Below are 19,803 nucleotides of genomic sequence, written 5' to 3'. Positions count from 1 at the left end.
AGATGGGGCTCAGTGCTCGCCACTGATATTTACTCGACCACTTAACGCAGTGTAGCCACTTGGTAAATACAGTACCGTCAAGATTCACTTTCCACATTGCTTTGAATAACGTAAACAATTCAGTAGAGTACGACATAATAGAAAACTCCAGTTCACTTTACATCTTATGAACAGTAAAACAATTTCCTTCAATATTCACAAGGTTTCCTTGAATATAGACCAAATATTATACTGCAATAGACCTGCAGTCACTCGGCCTGACTTTAAAAAGCACCTTCCACGATTGTCGACAGATACTAAATGCCGGAGGTGCAGTTTCATTGTAAGCGTGTTCGATAGAAACTTCAATAGGGCTGTGATAACAATGAAGATGAATATTACATAGTTAATCTCGTCTTTACAGCAGCTTTTGTCAAGAGACGTTTGTTTGGAGAGTCGGAGTTAGGAAGGAACGCGGGGGGAGAGGGTGAGGAGGATATAGACCTCCAAGAACTTCCAGCATCAAATTTTACGCCACCATGCAATTTCGTTTATTTAGGTTAACACGTTACACCATCCGTTCCAAAATATGGTGTAGAAACGTGGCATTATAATAATAATTTCATATTAAAAGACGAAGTATGGAAAGTACAAAATCAGCATTTAATAACCATCCTCTAATCACTAGATATGGGAAAATCTCCCAGGTAGGTAAATACAAATACCTAGGCGAAATCATACAACCAAACGCGATAAATCAGCAAGCAAAGAAAGAAAGAAAGAAAGAAAGAAAGAAAGAAAGAACGACAAAATTTAAAAAGGCATACAAAATTGTCTGGAGCAGATACAACAAAAAATCTAAATCCCAAAACGCTAAATTACGACACTACAACACAGTTGTCAAACCAGAAGCCCTTCACATATCAGAAACTCTGATAATTGGTGACAGATCACAAATTAAAATAATCGAAAAAAAGACAGGAAAATTCTAGGACCTAAATGCGAAAACGGTATTTGAAAGAAAAGGAAATCACAGGACATTATCAAGTAACAGAAAAAATCACAGGCGCCATTAGAAAAAGATTAAAATTCTAGTATGGTCACCTGATCGGGATGGATAACAATAGGCTAACAAAGAAAAGACTAAATCTCCCAGTATCTCTAAAAATTCACAACTGTCTTACAGAAATAAACAAAGATCTTCACGAAATTGGTATAAATGAAGAAATCTTGAAAGACAGGAAAAAATCAGAAATCTCATAAACAAACACAAATTTCCTGATCAACCTAAAAGACAAGCTACAGGATGGACGGAAGAACGCAAAAACAAGCACAGCGAAAGGATGAAGAGATTTTAGGAAGACAAGAAGAAACGTTGTGCTAAATAAGTTCACACGCGCTCCTAAGTTGGGCATAACGAATCCAAAATAATAATAATAATAATAATAATAATAATAATAATAATAATAATAATAATAATAATAATAATCGTATGGCTTCAGTTTCAGTACGCAGACACTTCAATTTGACGTCATCTGGCTGTCTGCTCGTCGATTTCGACGTTCCGTTTTACTTCAGGCTTACTAGATGACAGTGTAAATCGAATCTCTCTTGGACGTCTATGGCTGAGTTTTGATAAATTTTGTCGGGTCAACACTAAATATGTCAACAGAGATTTTTTACATGCCGATATTGTACGACATGGAGCGTTGTATGACTCGTGTGCCCGATGTCATATCGCGGTCAAACGCTGATAATTTCACGATTGAAAAAAGACTAACAGCTTAAATACGTAAACAGAACTCGCAATCGGTGAAATTATGTTCCATTTTGGGTACTTAATTTTTGAAAATTAGATACGTTATAACTATTAAACGAAATATTTCAAACAGAAGTAATACCCAGAGACATCAAAAGTAGAATGAGATGATACAGTGTTGCCAGGTCTCCCGAAATTTGAGGAGATCTCCTGAGATTTTTGCAAATCACCAGAAAACCCGAAAAAACAAAAACAATCCCCCGAAATTTCTCTTAATCCAAATTTAAGGGAAATGAATAATAATAATTAATGGTGCATAATATATTGTGCCGAAAAACTCTTCCCTCGTCTCACCGTGTGATCACTCGTTAGGTACTACTCCGCATTCAATTTAGGCTCGAATTACGTCATCTATCCCCTTCTTATTGAACTCAAAACTCACGCTTGACTGCATCGTTCGAAGAGAAATCACCGACCCGCAAGTAGAATACAAAATCTGCATCCTGCTACGACTTCAAAATTGGCACACAATTTCTACGCCTGATGAATGCAGGAAGATTGGGAGGAAGAAGAAGAAGCAGCATAGTGGGGCAGAGTTTTTTGTGCTATTTGTTTTATGTCGCACCGACACAGATAGGTCTTATGGCGACGAAGGGATAGGAAAGGCCTAGGAGTGGGAAGGAAGCGGCCGTGGCCTTAATTAAGGTACAGCCCCAGCATTTGCCTGGTGTTAAAAATGGGAAACCACAGAAAACCATCTTCAGGGCTGCCGACAGTGGGGTTCAAACCAACTCCCGGATGCAAGCTCAGAGCTGCGTGCCCCTAACCGCACGGCCACCTCGCCCGGTGGGGGCAGAGAGTACGGGTCAGTGAAATTGTATATTTTCCTCATAACTTCAAATGTCCGCCTCTGTAGCGTAACGGTTAGTATTATTAGCTGCCGTCCTCGGAGGCCCGGGTTCGATTCCCGGTACTGCCAGAAATTTAAGAATGGCAGGAGGGCTGGTATGTGGTTGGAATGGTACATGCAGCTCACCTCCAATGGGGGTGTGCCTGAAAAGAGCTGCACCACCTCGGGATGAGGACACGAGTTTACTTTACTTTTTACTTTTATAACTTCAAATGACTATTGCATTTTTTAACATAGTTATATTTTAACATTTCAGTGCTCCAGAAACCAAAATTTTCATTAAAACTCCGGAAATTTTTACGAACAATCCACCGATTTTTATTTGTAGACCTGGCAACACTGAGATGGTACCACACATTGAGAAAGAGTGGACGTGCGGGCTACAGGGTGATAAGCTTAGAATAGCATGCCTCAAAGATATTGACTAGAGCACGGATGGCTGATAAAATTTGCAAAATATATGGCTATAGAATTAACTGAGACATACGTAATGTTGCTGTATTTTCGACCTACTGCTTACATCATAAAAACATTAAAATACGTTGTCTGATGTGCCATAGGTTCGCAATCCCTGGACTAGAGTGATTGAGGGGAGAACAGAAGAAAATCTTCACGAGTATTAATTTTGCTTTTAAAAAAAAGGTATAGAAAAGATGAAAGCTGTCTTTGCCTCCATTTAAATATTAAAGAGTAAACGAAGCCTATTCTAACTGCTTCCACTGACATCGAGAAAGCTTTCTATGTCAATCTGAATATCATGTTCAGAGCCTTAAGTAAGCTCAAACAGGATTACAGAGATCGGAGAATAATGTTTAAATTGCATATTAATGAGAATTAATGGAAGGGTGATAAAAGAAGTAAAAGGTCCCAAGAAGAAATGCAAACTTTCACCCCACTTTTCATCAACCTCTACAGAGGAGAAGTTATGAAAACTCTCAGAGACTGCGAGGAATGTCATTAAAGTAAACAAGGCTGTGTTTACCACCTATACAGACAGCTTTTCTGATGACATAGTTCTTATAGCAGAACAAGGGGAGGGTCTGCAAGAGGTGTACAAAGCCAGAGCACAGAAATATCAATGAACGCTACAATATGAAGATAGCAACCAGACCTACTGACGGGGAAGACAAGTTAGAGCAAGCGAAGTCCTTTCGTTCGTTTCGCAGCGTAACTACACCACACGAGATGTAAAATAAAGAGCTTGAAACAAGAATATCGGAGAAAGTAAATACTAGTACTACTTTTTAAATTTGTTTTACGTCCCATTGACAGATAGGTCTTATGGCGACGGTGGGATAGGATAAGGCTAGGACTGGGAAGGAAACGGCCGTAACCTGAAGGTACAGCCTAAGCATTTGCGTGGTATGGAAATGGGAAACTGGCTAGGCTGCCGACAGTGAGGTTCGAACCCACTGTCACCCGAATGCAAGTACGTGACCCCAAATGCACAGTCACTACTTCGGTACTGGTACTACTACTAGTCCTAATAATAATAATAATAATAATAATAATAATAATAATAATAATAATAATAATAATAATAATACACTAACAACGTGTCTGTGTCCAACCCTTGCCCTGTTTCTCAACGGGATCAAGTGTGAAGTGCTGAATCTTCGTGGCGAGCTTTTACGACCGGATGTCCTCCATGACGTCAAATTCCCGGCGAAGACATTTTTTTTACAAGAGTGATGGTGGTGATTTGTTTTTTCATTTGCTGAAATATGCCCTACATGGGCGGCGAGGATAGGAATTGTGCCGGCCTTCAAAGCCTGTCGCACTCCTTTGGGGCAATGATTAATGACTGACAGATGAAATGAAATTGGAGTGTGTTGCTGGAATGAAAGATGACAGGGAAAACCCGTAGAAAAACCTGTACCGCCTTGACTACCACAAGTCTCACATAGAGTGACCGGGATTCGAACCTCGGAACCCAGCGGTGAGAGGCTCTGTCGCCTGAGCCACAGAGGCTCTTCACGAAGTAAATTACGACTAAAATACATTTTGTAAAAAGTAACGATTACAAGTAAAAAATAATAAGAATGTAATCGTTATAAATAATTCGTAATAATAATGAATTGGCTTTACATCCCGCTACCTACTTTTACGCTTTGCGGAGACGCCGAGGTGCGGGAATGTAGTAACGCAGGGGTTCTTTAAGTGCCAGTGAATCCACTGGCATGAGGCTGGGGTATTTGAGCACCTTCAAATACCACTGGACTGAGCCTGCCAAGTTGGAGTCAACAAAAGGCGAGTGCCTCAACCGTCTGAATCACTCAGACCGGCTAAGTAATTCGATTACTTTTAGTGAATTACTTGCCAATTCTAATTGAATGTAAATGAAGATTTGTATGAAGACAAACGCAAATCCTAGCCCCCGAGCTAGAGGAATTAACCAGAGATACTATAAATTCCCAACCCAGCCGGGAACCGAATCCGAGTTTCTCTGAATCGACGACCACTACGCTGACAATTCAGCCAATGAGTCCGATTAGCACTACTATTGCGAAGTTAATGACGTTCCAAAGGGAATTGTGACGAGATCTGTAAGAATATACTGTACTGGTAAATGCAGGTGTTGCATCAGTGGTAAATCCCCTGAGCGTGTAATTGGTGTTCTTTTGTGTGTGCCGAAGCCACCTCGCCTGTTGTCCATTAAGTGACGTTCTGTCCCTACTTAGAAGATTACTGCGCAGCAACTTCCTCCCTCTTCAACTTAACACGGTGCAATTACGTTATTCATACAGAAGAGTTTCACCGTTGGTAGAGCTTCGGGAAATTTATCAAACCAATCAATCACTACAGATCTGCATTTAGGGCAGTCGCCCAGGTGGCAGATTCCCTATCCGTTTGTTTCCCTAGCCTTTTCCTAAACTATTTCAAAGAAATTGGAAATTTATTGAACACCCCCCGTGATAAGTTATACTAATCCCTAACTCCCCCCTTCATATAAACGAATATTTGCCCCAATCTGTCCTACTGAATTCCAAGTGTATCATCGTACTGTGATCTTTACTACTTTTAGGGCCGCTTCACACTAGGCGACAGGAAACGGCGACCAGTATCGGCTACAGAGTAGCTCAGGTGAATTCCGTGTCGCCAGGCGGTCGCCGGCCGCGCTACTCAGCCGCCTTCCCCGGCCTAGCGACAGTTTTCATTAAGGAGTCTCTCTTGCTGCTCTTATTATTGTCGGAAAGAAAGAAGGAAAGCTTCGTAGGTTTCATTCACATCCTATGTTGAAAGATCGTTTGGAAAAAGGACTTTCCTATAAACTATCGAATAATTTATGTAATGTGATTTATTTATCTTATAAATACTAATTATAATAAATCATTACAAAGACGGAAATACTAGTGATCGCAAGGCTATATAGGCTGAGCGCGTACAATCTTTTCGTAAAACTTTGTTTTTTCTTCAATTCACTCTAAATTTTGGATGTGAAGCTTCAACGGCCTGTTGGTACCAAGTATTTTAGTTACCGGTACTTCGTTTTTCTCTGTAAACTACCGTACTGAGAAGACGGTACTGTAGAGTTGCTCGAACACATAGCCGCATTTTGAAAATTATTGGTTGATTCCCTTCAACCCCCATTTTAAAAGTAAAATCAAGAAAGCTCGCAACAAAGTGCCTCAAATTCCGTTCTCTCCACAATTTAATAATAAAAAATTGCCCGCCTGTCCTTGTAATGACAAAATCTCCGTTATCTTCTTATTCTGCCGGGGGTTTTCCCAATCAGTTGAGGTCGGCAGCTTGTGTGGATCTGACCCAAGCACCCAGTCCCCGAGGCAGTGGCATTAGCCATACGAAATTAAAATCCTCGACCGAGCAAACGGCCACGTGGTTTGGTCCACGTAGCTATCATCTTACGTTCGGGAGATAGTGAGTTCGAACTCCACCGCCGGCAGTCCTTAAGATGGGTTTCCGTGGTTTCCCACTTTGAAACCGGACAAATGCTGGGGCTGTACTTTAAGGGACAAGGTCGTTTCCTTCCCGCGTATCCCTTTCCCACACCCTCATCGCCATAAGACGTATCTGTTCGCCTGCAAGCCCCTTTGACGTAACTATGCTCTTCACAAGCCTCTATTTGCAAGTTATTCTATGACGTTGTTTAGTCCCCCAAAGTATTTTTCTCCTCAATCCGAGTTCCCTCCCGTCATTGCTTCCACCTGCTTATACCAGAAATAATTCTCACTACTTTCTTCTTGCTAGTTGTTTTACGTCGCACCGACACAGATAGGTCTTACGGCGACGATGGGACAGGAAAGGGCTAGGAGTGGGAAGGAAGCGGCCGTGGCCTTAATTAAGGTACAGCCCCAGCATTTGCCTGGTGTGAAAATGGGAAACCACGGAAAACCATTTTCAGGGCTGCCGACAGTGGGGTTCGAACCTACTATCTCGCGAATACGTCACTACTTTCATGTCTGTTGCTACCAACTTGCGAATAAAATATAGGGATTCGAAAAATGTATCAGGGGAAATGTTCGATAAATTTCCAAGTTCTATGAAATCATTTAAGAAAATACTTTTTATTTTTTCTCAACAAAACAGAAATCCGGACGCCAATTGCGGGTGACCACACGGATCCGGAATACAACACAACATTTTTCAATATAACAGGTACACATGTAATAATATGAGTAGTTATTATCCCATGACAAGAAAATAAATGGTGGTTTAATATCATCAATAAAACCTTCAAAAGATTTAATGAAAGATTCTTTATATCTGTCAACGAAAGGCCCGAATCAAGATTAACTGATTTTAATTTTGGTAACTGCTTATGTACAGCGATCTCTAGTTAAATTCCTGACTATATCAAGTTGGCTGGCATAATGCAGAGTCAAGTTTCACACTAATGATATCGAACTGAAATTAACTGTGCAATTTGCAGGGTATTTATATTTATGCCAAGTTACGTTTTTCTCGAGCGATTCCATTAATATCTTCAGAAATCAGTGTTTAACAATTGGCCCATTTTAAACACGTATCCTTTAGAACGATAATCTTATAGTTTTGTTTATTACAGTACATCTAAAATCAGTTTATTGCCAATTTGACACTAATATACTCATGTTCATAAAAAACAGAACACCTTGAAAGACTAGAGATAGGCAGTTCATATTCACAGGACATGTTCATTAGTATGTTCTACAGAAACGATTAGCATTTTAGTCACCTAGGTTCAGCCTGTGTCCTGTTGCGTAGTAGGCACTAGGTCCTCCATGGGCACTGATAACTTATTCCATGCGTGATGGCATCGACGCGTATAATGCGCGAATGGCTCCCGGGGTATAGCCATCCATGCTGCATTCACCTGGTTCCACAGTTCATCTTTGGTGGTTGGCATTGGGTCACAGTGCCACACCCGCCGTTTCACCATATCCCACACATTTTCATTGGCGTCAAGTCCGGTGATCGAGTGGGCCAGGGCAACAGTCTAACATCCTGTGACAACAAGAAGGCACGTGTTCGTGCAGCAACGTGTGGTCGCGCAATCTCCTGCTGAAATATGGCGTCTGGGGTGTCATGCAGAAAGGGTATGGGTACGGGTCGCAGGATGCCATGCACGTAGGTCAAACTGGACACAGTGCCATGGACACGCACCAACTGTGAATTATGGCTATACCCAATAGTACCCCACACCATAAGGTCTCGAGTTGGCGTTGTATGTCTTGTGCGAATGTAGTCAATGCCTCTCCTCCCGTCTGCGGCGAACCAAAATGCGGCAATCATTTTCAAACAAACAGAACCTGGTTTCGTCCGAAAACACTATCCATACACCATTGCAGTCTAGCAGATTTATGCACATTAGTCAAAGGTAGGCGGGGAAGTGGACGACGTACCGGTAACCCAGACCGTAATAAACGGCGACGGACCGTCACTCCTGATAATGTACGATGTGTTACACTGTGCGCCAGAGCCGAGGAGGACGCAGATCTGTCTTGCAATGCCATTCGTATAAGATGTCGGATCTTCTCGGGGAGTGGTCTGGGTGGTGCGACCAGACCCATCTCGTCGTGTTCTACGGCCTTCTGTGAACCACTCTGTACACACCCGTTATACTGCCGACAGACTTCGTCCCACACCAACAGCTATTTCCTGGATGGATGCATTACGTTCTCTCATACTAATAATGCGCCCTCTTTCAAACTCATTCATTTGACGGTGCGGTTCTCGCATACGCCTGCGAGGCATCCTGCAAGTCTGCTCAAGTCACACTGATCCATTACCTTCGCTTTATAGTGACGAGAGCCGCGGGCACATTTTACCAGTCGGTGGTGGTGCGCCGAGATATCGATGTGAACCTTGAACCGTAGAGCCAACATGGTTCAAATGCTAATCATTTCTTCAGAACATACTAATGCACATGTCCGGTGAATATGAACTTCCCAACTCTAGTCTTTCAAGGTGTTCCGGTTTTTAAGAACATGAGTGTATATGGAAGTTGAACATTCAAATATGCATTTTGCTTGGCATCCCCAAAGTAAAGTACATATGGGAAAATAGCTCTTCATACTTTTCCCTACTCCTGCTTTAGACGACTGAGACCCCATTCAACTTCTCAGTGATCTACATAATTATGGTAATTAATAGAAGTTTAGCAATGGGCTTTTTGGCACGGAAAGTATACAGAGCTCTGCAGAGGCATTTCCACAGAAATGTACTGACAAATTTGTTGTAACTGCGTATGATAAATGAATAAACATCAAATGAAGGGATATTATTTACTAATAAAAGTGGTATAGAACAGGAACTAACCCCAATTACTGCAAACATATACAAGTTTCTTATACGGTACTTAATATGTCATATTAAAAGGTTTGTCAGAACTAGATCTGTAAAATTTGCCAGGAGGTACTTACTGTTTCAAGTACCATTACTTGAATCAATAAAATACACTATAAGGGTATTATTTATTAATTCTCCTAGAGACACTGCCTTGTTCTTTATAGGTAATTGTGAGGGTCTTGAAACAATATATTTGTTAAACTGTTAGTCCTATACTAGTAGCCTAAGTGGTTATGGTAGTATGGCCCACATTGTGAAATACAAATGAAGAAGTATCTGCAGGAAATTCTTAATATTTTCAATTACGGCCTGGATGTTGATGACATGTCATCTTTTTATAGAGTGGTAAGGTACAATGCTCACACATCCTCTGTTCATGGCACCTAGATTGCAAATACATACATTTTATTTTGCATTATTTGCATTTTTTGGTTGTTTTATATTTTAAGAGCATTTTCTTTAATTTTGGAGAATTTTTCAGTCATATTTTGGAGATTTTTTCCTCTTTAGGTCATTTTGTCCCCCTTTTTTTCTCATGTTATGGTACCATTATTATTTTAAGAAATTAAGTCTGAAAGCCTTAACAGATGGTTACACAAATACTGAAATAAAAGATTTCAATATAATATTAAGTAGTCTTTTTCTTGTTCTTTCCAGACTGTTTCTGAATCACATGTATATTTTAAATTTTGTAGAAATTAATTTCTCAAGTTGGTTCTTATAATTTTAAAAATGTTTTTCTAGACTTTCTTTTTTTCAATCAATATTTATTGTATTGTCTATTCTTTGTCTTCAAGCAACCTCCAAATAAAAGGCCTATATTATCTACTTTGTAAGTTTGTGTCTAGCCTATTGTTTTCTGAAGGGTTTTTAAACATTACCTTTTTAAAGTAGGGGCCTAATTGTATAATGCATTTTTATCATTTTAGGTCATTTAATAAAGTCATTTTAAACATTTTAAAATATTATTTACGTCATCAACATCCGGGCCTTATTTACAACAATATTCTACGACTTTTAAAAATCTTTCCAGGTCTTCTTAGGAACAGCACTCCTACTTGTAAACAGCCAGTAGTCCTGTTACAAACCAGTTACCACAGGTATGTGGAACTGGTTTTTGTTTGGTTAAGATGGAAGCCATGCTTTTTGGTGTCAACTTACAATTAGTTAAAATAACCTGCAAGTTTTTCAGCCTTTCAAACACAGGACATAAATTCATAAAAAGCTCGTGCATACATGGAAAAAACTGAGTTGGTTATTATAAATTGACATGCATAATTCTTTACAAATTTCATCAGATTCCTTCAAAATAATTCATAACACACACACACACATATATATATATATATTAATAATATTTTTATGTTTTGTAATAATAATAATAATAATAATAATAATAATAATAATAATAATGCTATTTTGCTTTACATCCCACTAACTACTTTTACGGTTATCGGAGACGCCGAAGTGCCGGAATTTAGTCCCTTAGTAGTTCTTTTACCTGATAGTAAATCTACCAGCACGAGGCTGATGTGATTTAAAAAAATTAAATTCCCTTGTGTATAAAAGTGTTTTTAATTTGTCTTACCAATCTAGTAATGTAATTTTATATCTGATGTATTGTGTGATTTATTTAGCTGATAATGACCCTCAGGGGAAGAAATGTGCACTAGATTTAATAAATTATATATGTACTGAATAGGCGGACAGCTTAAATATAATTTTTAAGTTATTCTTAGATGTTCGCTTCTTGAACTGAACAATAGCGAACCCCAGGCAAGACAGTTGTAATGCGCTACAGACACCAGTAGTTCAGTACTCTAATGTTGCTAGAGGTTTAATTAGTTGCTTACCATTATGAATCAGGATACAAACTGTTGACCACATGAGCTAGTTACAGTCCATGTTTCACTTCCACACAATGCCACGCTCCATACAAAAGTCTTCAAAAACATCTTTCTATATCAATGTTTGAAGTGAGCAAATTTCTCTTCTCAAGAAAGACCTTGTGCTACTCTGCATTTTTATGTCCTCCTTACTTCTGCCATTGTCAGTTATTTTACTACTCAAGAAACAATATTTATCTACTTCCCAATCTAATATATCCTGCATCACTTGACTTCATTCGACTGTACTCCATTACTTTTGTTTACGACAATTATTTATTTTCATCTCGTACTCTTTCCCCCCAGACTGTCCATACCATTCAGGAATATCTCCAGATCTTCTGCAGTCTCAAATAAAATAATATCATCAGCAAATCTTAAGGTTTTGATTTCCTCTCCTTGGATTGTGATTCCGTTTCCAAGTTCCTCTTTCATATCCTTTACCGCCTGTTCTACATAAACACTGAAAAGGAAGGCGAACAAACTGCAGCCTTGTCTCACTCCTTTCTGGATCACTGCTTTTTTTTTTTTTTTTTCTCACAGCCCTGGATTCTTATTACTTCAGACTGATTTTTATACAGATTGTAGATAAATCTTTCTCAGTAAGGATCTGATCCCGATAACCTTCAGAATCTCAAATGGCTTGGTCCAATCAACATTATCAAATGCCTTTTCTAGATCTATGAATGCCAAGTACATGGGCTTGTCCTTATACTGGCTTATAAAAGTAAATATACTTTTAGGTGCAGGTTGGTGGTCCCTGCCTTGACAATTAATTACAAGTAATACGACGTAAGATTCAGAAGACTCCCGTTTCAAAATAATGTAATTTTCTGCAGGCAAGCCAGATGATCTATCTGTTATTACAGCAATGGTCAAAATAACAGTTATCATGTTGAAGAATGATTTGAAGTTCTTCTTCAACAAATATTTTGATCAACTATTTTTGTGACAGAACGGAGAGAAATAAACTGAGATGGTCTGCACATATTAAGATGATTGAAAACGGAAGGAAACAAAAGTGGAAAAGGTAAGATAAAATGAAGGAAAGAGAACAGAAGGTAAACTAATGTGGTTGGATTCAATCACGAATAACAGCAAAGGAACCTGAATTCGAACACCGCTGAGGAGCAGCAATGGCAATTGGATAGAAGAAGACGAAAAGGTGCCATTAACATCCCAACCCAGCTGGAGCTGGAAAAGGAAAATTGATGATGACTTATGAGAGTCGACATCTCCTTGTTGATTTTTGGTCATGTAACCAAGATGATAACATTCTACCGCACCAATAAACAAAGTTCAGTTTGAAAAGCAGCTAATACCATCAAAACGTACTGGACTTACTCAGCCTCGAGACATTGTATTTTTCAAACATGCATGCATTTGGCGAGGTTCATTACCGGCACATCCATGACAACTGACCATTTTCATAACTAATGCTCCGATGAATGTTTCCATCTCTGAGAGGGAGTCACATAACAGGTGTCCACACATTATGAAAGTATAACAATGACACAAGCCTGGAATGAAACATCTGGTGATGAGGAACGTACAAATTTGGAAATCACCATAACGAAATAACAATAATGAAGGGACCGAGAAGAGAACTACCTACATAATGGTAACAGGCTTTCTTCATGTTTTCAATACTTAAAAGCTCATCCAGAGCAATTCCACGATGTGATATAAATATGTCTTTTGGCTGGGAGTCCTACGAAAATTTGTGTAACGTCACGCAACAAAAATGCGAGGTGGAAGTGTAACCACAGCAACCATGCAGGCAATGATGTGAGGTATGAATGGATGGTCAAACAATATTACCTAGCAAAAGCGCACGCTATGTCGAATGGCTGGTTTCCATCTGAAATTAGCAGCCGATGATGTATAATTTAATTTTTGCAAAGGGAAAAGTGGTTTCTTTCTTACTGAATATTGATTTAATTATTATTATTAGTGTATGGCAAGAAAATTATATATATAATAAACAATAATAAAAAAACATTAATTCACTTCAGGCATTTAGTGTTATCTGTTAAATCTGAATGTCCAACTTTTGAATCCACTGTTGGAGATAGGAAGTCTTCCCATCTACCTGGATAAGCCTGTATTTGACACTTGGTTACAATGTGAGGAATAGTCTGGCGAGGGTCTCCACAGTCACATTCTGGAGATGGTACGAAGTTCCACTTGTAGAGAGAATTCCTGCACCTTCCATGACTTGTCTTGATCCTGTTCAGTCTGGCCCAAGTTGCACGCAGCAGTTGGGATCTGTTAGCTAATTTTTTTCCCCCCCTCTTAAGATGTTATGTAGGGGCAAGTCAGGAGAGTTATTCCAGCGGCGTTTCCACTCCTCCAAAGCACTGAAGTTGGACGTCTTCGGAGCAGCATCACAAAGGGGTGGATGTTGTGATTTCAGTCTTTGGAGACTACGAACTGGTAGGTCATTTAGAATGGGTTGTACACTCGAACAAGAGCACTGGATCTTCGTAAGTGGCATTATTACACACAACAGTGGGAGCCAGTGGACTGGAGTTGATCTGATGGTGCCAAATATAAGACGCATGCTGGCATTCAACTGTGGGTCAATATACTTCGTATACGGGCTACTAAGCCACCACACTGGAGCACAATAGTTGGCAGTAGAGAAAACCAGTGCTAAGGCTGAACAGCGCAGGATGTTTGCAGCAGAACTGATTTCATTATGAATTGTCAAGAGGAGCAGTGTATTAATTTCAAACACAAACATTAGGACAATAATATTGTTTTTAAGTCCCACTAACTACTCTTGACAGTTTTGAGAGGCGCCGAGATGCCAGAATTTTGTCCCGCAGGAGTTCTTTTACGTGCCAAGAATCTACTAACACGAGGCTGATGTATCTGAGCACCTTCAAATATAACCGAACTGAACCAGGATCAAACCTGTCAAGTTGGGGTCAGAAGGCCAGCGGCTTAACCGTCTGAGCCACTCAGCCCGGCAACATTAGAGACAATGTTTTCTGTTTACATCACTGTTTAATCAATAACCTGGTAATTTGGATTTAAGCTTGTTGAGAAATGCAAGTTTGTTTAATGTTATGTTTTACTTGGACCACCATCTTGAACAGGCTTTCATAAATTCTACTGATTTCTACTCTACAGATGCCATGATGACTACACAAGCTTAGTACACACCTTGTAGCATGCTTCGCAGGCCACAGATTTCATATAAAGATATTTTTAAACAACCAATTTCACAAACCGTGCCCGAATTGCATCTGCAATCTGTGCAAGAAAGATTGTGATAGGTACCATACAATGGTCTGTAATGCAAAGAATAGACTGGCTATCAAAGTTCTGCTCAGAATAGTACCTTCAACACATTGTGTGTCCGACTCGTTGGCCGAATGATCAGCATACTGGCCTTCGGTTCAGAGGGTTCCGGGTTCGATTCCAGATCGGGGATTTTAACCTTCATTGGTTAATTCCAATGTGCTGGATGTTTGTGCTGTCCCCAACATCCCTGCAACTCACACACCACACTATCCCCCACCACAATAACACACAGTTACCGCCCACCCTCATCGGAGGGTCTGCCTTACAAGGGCTGCACTTGGCTAGAAATTGCTACACAAAATTATTATTAACACATTGTGTGCAACTCTTACTGCAGTTATCTTATATATAAATTAGGTATAAGCTGTTTTTGGTGGTGGTGATTGTATTGTGTAAGTACAACTAGGCAACCACCTCATTTAGGGTGACCAGACGTCCTATTTTATCCAGAGATGTCCTTTTTAGACCATTGTCCGGGGTCCGGGTGGATTATTTAAAAAGTAGGATATCCTCCTTTTTTATTGAATCTGCTTATTTTGGGGTAATCTGTTTTACTGTTTCGTTTTTACAGGTATTCTTCACTACGTGATGGCTTTTGCTACTTGCTTGCTTTACGTCGCACCGACACAGATAGGTCTTATGGCGACAATGGGACAGGAAAGGCCTAGGAATGGGAAGGAAGCGGCCGTGGCCTTAAGGTACAGCCCCAGCATTTGCCTGGTGTGAAATTGTGAAACCACGGAAAACCACCTTCAGGCGTTGATGTTCTGGTGTCAATGGCAACCGACGCTCGGGACGGTAGAACCTCAATCCAGAGGATTTGAGTCGTCAAGGCACTGTGCGGGAACTCGCAGGATGTTTTAGAGTCTCCAGTACATGTCCACGGATGGCGGGTGCCGAAGTAATGGAATCCCTTTATGCTTGGCACACCATACGAAGGTCCCCATACGAATGTACCCACTCAGCCCAACATCGGGCCACTGTAACATCTGAATAGCCCACATGCCTGGCAATAGCACAATACGACCAACCAGCCTCGTGCAGTCCCACAATGCGGCCTCTGTCAAATGCTGTCAATTGGTAGATAGGATGTCTAATGCGCCTGCGAGGCATCGCGGGTCCTTCGTACTGTGAGTAGTCCTCTCTGCATGTCTTGCTTAACTGTCTGACTGACAGCAGTTGGCTGGTAACAACTTAACAACAGGACGGTGCCATCACGAATGCACCCTGGTGGGTATTCAACACATTACAGATCCTTGTACATCTAACCATTTACTTGCACATATCTTGTAACGCACATCAATGGTATGCACGTTTACTGAAATGGGATAATATTGGACCACTCCTTCTGGGTGCCTAATTTTTCTTTTTTTGTCAGGCAGTGTAGATGGTGCTGAAAGTAATATTTATTGTTGTGATGTTGAAAAATGTACGCTGTATTTGGTGAGGTCATTTCTTTTGATCAGCTCTGCAATTCCTTTACGTCGCTCGACACCGATAGGTCTTATGGCGACGATGGGACAGGAAAGGCCTAGGAATGGGAAGGAAGCGGCCATGGCCTTAATTAAGGTACAGCCCCAGCATTTGCCTGGTGTGAAAATGGGAAACCACGGAAAACCACCTTCAGGGCTGCTGACAGTGGTGTTCGAACCCACTATCTCCCGCATGCGAGCTCACAGCAGCGCGCCCCTAACTGCACGGCCAACTCGCCTGGTGTTCCTGAATGATGTAAGCCACGACACTGAATATAACAAGTTACCTTGTAGTCAGAAATGGGCTAAGTTGATTCTATAGTTCAGAGATATTAAAACTTGCAGAATAAGTTTTTCCCACAGGCTTACCAAGGCACAATGAAAAAGTAGGAAGAGTATTTTCATTGATCTCAGCACAATAGACTGTAAACAGGAAGAATCTGTGAAAATCCTCTTAATCGTTCAATATAATCTAAAGGAATTTACATGTGTATCTTTTTATATGTTAGACACTTCAATACTCCTGAAGGCAACTGGATCTTCAGGAAAGTACCAGCAAGGCTTATAAATTAGTTTCATTGTCAAAATTCTGTAAGAGTTTACTCTTTAATATGAAAATGGGTACAGTTTCTTTATGTTTGCAAAAATTAGAATATATGACTAAATTCTAACTCTAAATTGAAGATTTTCTGTTCTCTTTTTGTGGCACTGTCTGCTTTTTAAAATAGTTTTTTCCTCTTTTTTATCTATTTGCACCTGGTCACCCTAAACCCACTTAACTCTAATCGGCAGTGAAAATTAGGAGGTCCAATTCTTGTAACAGTGAAAGTATCAATGAAAGAAAAGCAAGGGTCATGAAGGATATCAAAAACGAAAGACTCCCTAAGACTCACAAATGTAATACTGAAGGGGTCAGAAGAAAACAACAGTTGACCAATGTCAACCTCTCCGTGGCATAAACACTAAGAAGATAAAAGCTGGTAATTCTGCAGTGTCTCATCAGTTTGAAAAACAGGCCATGAAATGACAAGTTTAGCTAATATATAATCAACTCAATGGAAATATACAGGGTAGGCCTACTCCGATAACGTAAATAATGGACCAGCAGAGGTTAGAATAATGACTTTCTCAGGAATGTCACAGAAATCAATAAACATTAAATACCTGTTGCCCAATTCTATCATACATGTTGCATAACAATAAGATGCAAGAACTAATGCAGACGGAGGCAATAGTAAAAACTCATTTACCGAGCTCGATAGCTGCAGTCGTTTTAGTGCGGCCAGTATCCAGTAATCGGGAGACAGTGGGATCGAGCCCCACTGTCGGCAGCCCTGAAGATGGTTTTCCGTGGTTTCCCATTTTCACACCAGGCAAATGCCGGGGCTGTACCTTAATTAAGGCCAAGGCCGCTTCCTTCCAATTCCTAGGCCATAAGACATATCTGGGTTGGTGCGACGTAAAGAGAAAAAAACCTCATTAATAAGAAGACAGTGATAATAGTCAAACATGAGACCTAAGATTACGTTTCATATGAAGACTATGATACCTGGTACTTGAATTAGCAATCATGTCTAACATAAGCTCACCAAAATCATAATTAATCAAACTAAAACAGATATTACAATACAAATCATGTGACTTTTCAAGCATAGACAAATTTAGTTGGCAGTGTAGAAGCTGCAGTATGCATCATATGTGAGCACCTGTCACTTGCTGACATACCATGACGTTTAAATGATAAACCATCAGAGTAACACCTATGAGTTGTACTATCTTTACAAGAAACTTACACTTTAGAGGAACATCCACTTTCTAAAATCAAGGAACTGATTAGGCAGAAAAGTAGTTTCAAACTTTGATCTTTACCAGAATCACTATTCTGCTTGACAATACTCCTGTGCTGAGAGTTATCTCAATTGTTAATATGTAATCCACTATATCTACGGTGAGTTAACAAGATGAAAAGAAAAAGCATCTACATTTTTTTACAAAGCAATAATGCACACGAAAACAAATAAAATACTAAAATTATGGCAACAGATTAAAGTAATTATTGAAATCGTTAATGTTTACTAAAAGACACTATGTACGAAAAGGGCGATCCACAGACGGAAATACAAGAATCTGTCACCTTGACTTCATTACGCTGCATGAACTTCTTTTTTTTAATAACTTTCACCAACAGAAGGTCAAGTAACAACAACTCGCAGGGAAAAAACACTGAACGGCAATTGTACCAACACGGGACACTATCTGCATTATATTTTCTACCGTAAAGATAATCAAATCCGCAAGTAATATCTTCACTTCACTTACAATGGCAATCTTCTGAAATACGAAACATACACCAAATAAAAAAGGCTGTACGAAATACAACGAATCTTCCTTCTTCCTTGTAGTAAACGTACAGGTCTGGATTTTCACAAGTTTTCGAAGAATGTCCATCTCATCTCGTGCACGTTTATTTTCCGAAGATGAAAGCGAAACCACATCTGTCACAAATCTCCTAATAAGGTTATTAAGAGAAACCGGTACTGTCACAGAAGTAACAAAAAACTGACAATATACATCTAGAGCAGTATGTCGTACATCTATGCGAATTGTTAAGCTTCAAGCATGATATATCACACTGCCAACAGTTCAATTTCATTCACAAACCATTTGACATTTCCTTAAAAAGTAGATGCAGAATTGCCCCGTGCTCTTGTTTTTCTTATTGAGCTAGAGCCGCCCACCAGCTCAAGGCAATGAAATTGAAATTACAGAACAGTAAACATGCAAATCTTTCATAAAATACACAAAATGAATCAAGTCGAATCACTTACTCCCATATCTGTCACACATTTAGAAGCAGGATTCCGTGAGGTGATATATCCAAATATTTTGACGGCGAAAGCACAGTGCACTCGATTCTCACACCCACAGTCATGAAAACTCCAGGCTACACAGAGCTGTTACGTTTATTGAACATCTACCCCACCTCGGTCCGGTCTTTATGCAGAGCTGCGGTTGTAATGCGAACTTTTTCCAGTCATGCATATAAAACAAGTAATGAATATTTAAAGGTTATAAATTGTGCTGGAAATATTGCAATCCAAGGTTTTGTGATATTGATTACATCAGTTGAGTTTACCCTAGGGGAAAACAATCTAACCTCTGGACCGAAATTAATGATGGCTACCGCCCGAATGCAATCAAAGTTATGGAATGTATGAAATGTCGATGCCATCTGTTTGTATACATTTCTCAAATGAGAAGATTAGGGTGTTAGAAACATACTTGTGACTTTGTAACTGTGTCAGAAGCAGGAAAAATGAAGGCATTGTCGTATTCATAACTTTTTTGCTTAAATTCATCAAGTACTGTTAATTTAGTACCACGAAATCCTACGAGTTCCACGTAGAAATCTCGTCCGTAGTAAACGGAATATGCATTATATACATCGTAGGTAAATGACAGAATGAAATATTCTGTTTGTCAATAAATATTACTATCTGTACGTCCTAACCTCCTCATTTCTCCTCGGGAATATTATTATTCCTTTTAGTTTCATAGATAAGTTATAACAATGAACCTATTACGTCTTGTGCAATGTGAATCGCATCAATATACTGCATCCAGTTAGTTTTTATGTGGTTCTTTTTTTTGCGAAAATTTCCAACAATAAATAAAGCGTCACATATCGCTATTTAA

General features: G+C 39.7%; 1 protein-coding gene across 1 annotated transcript in view; it reads right to left on the bottom strand.

Moving 5' to 3' along the window:
• The window catches only part of Cdep (Chondrocyte-derived ezrin-like domain containing protein), a 510,959-nt gene extending 491,914 nt beyond the window's left edge, over positions 1 to 19,045 (bottom strand). Inside the window, exon 1 of the mRNA XM_067158544.2 lies at positions 18,936 to 19,045. The gene's annotated coding sequence lies outside the window, so the exon portion shown is untranslated. The remainder of the gene's footprint in view (positions 1 to 18,935) is intronic.
• Between the last annotated feature and the right edge of the window lie 758 nt (positions 19,046 to 19,803).

This window comes from Anabrus simplex, chromosome 14, assembly GCF_040414725.1.
Source record: "Anabrus simplex isolate iqAnaSimp1 chromosome 14, ASM4041472v1, whole genome shotgun sequence".
Taxonomy (NCBI): domain Eukaryota; kingdom Metazoa; phylum Arthropoda; class Insecta; order Orthoptera; family Tettigoniidae; genus Anabrus; species Anabrus simplex.
This window is presented reverse-complemented; position numbering and strand designations above follow the sequence as displayed.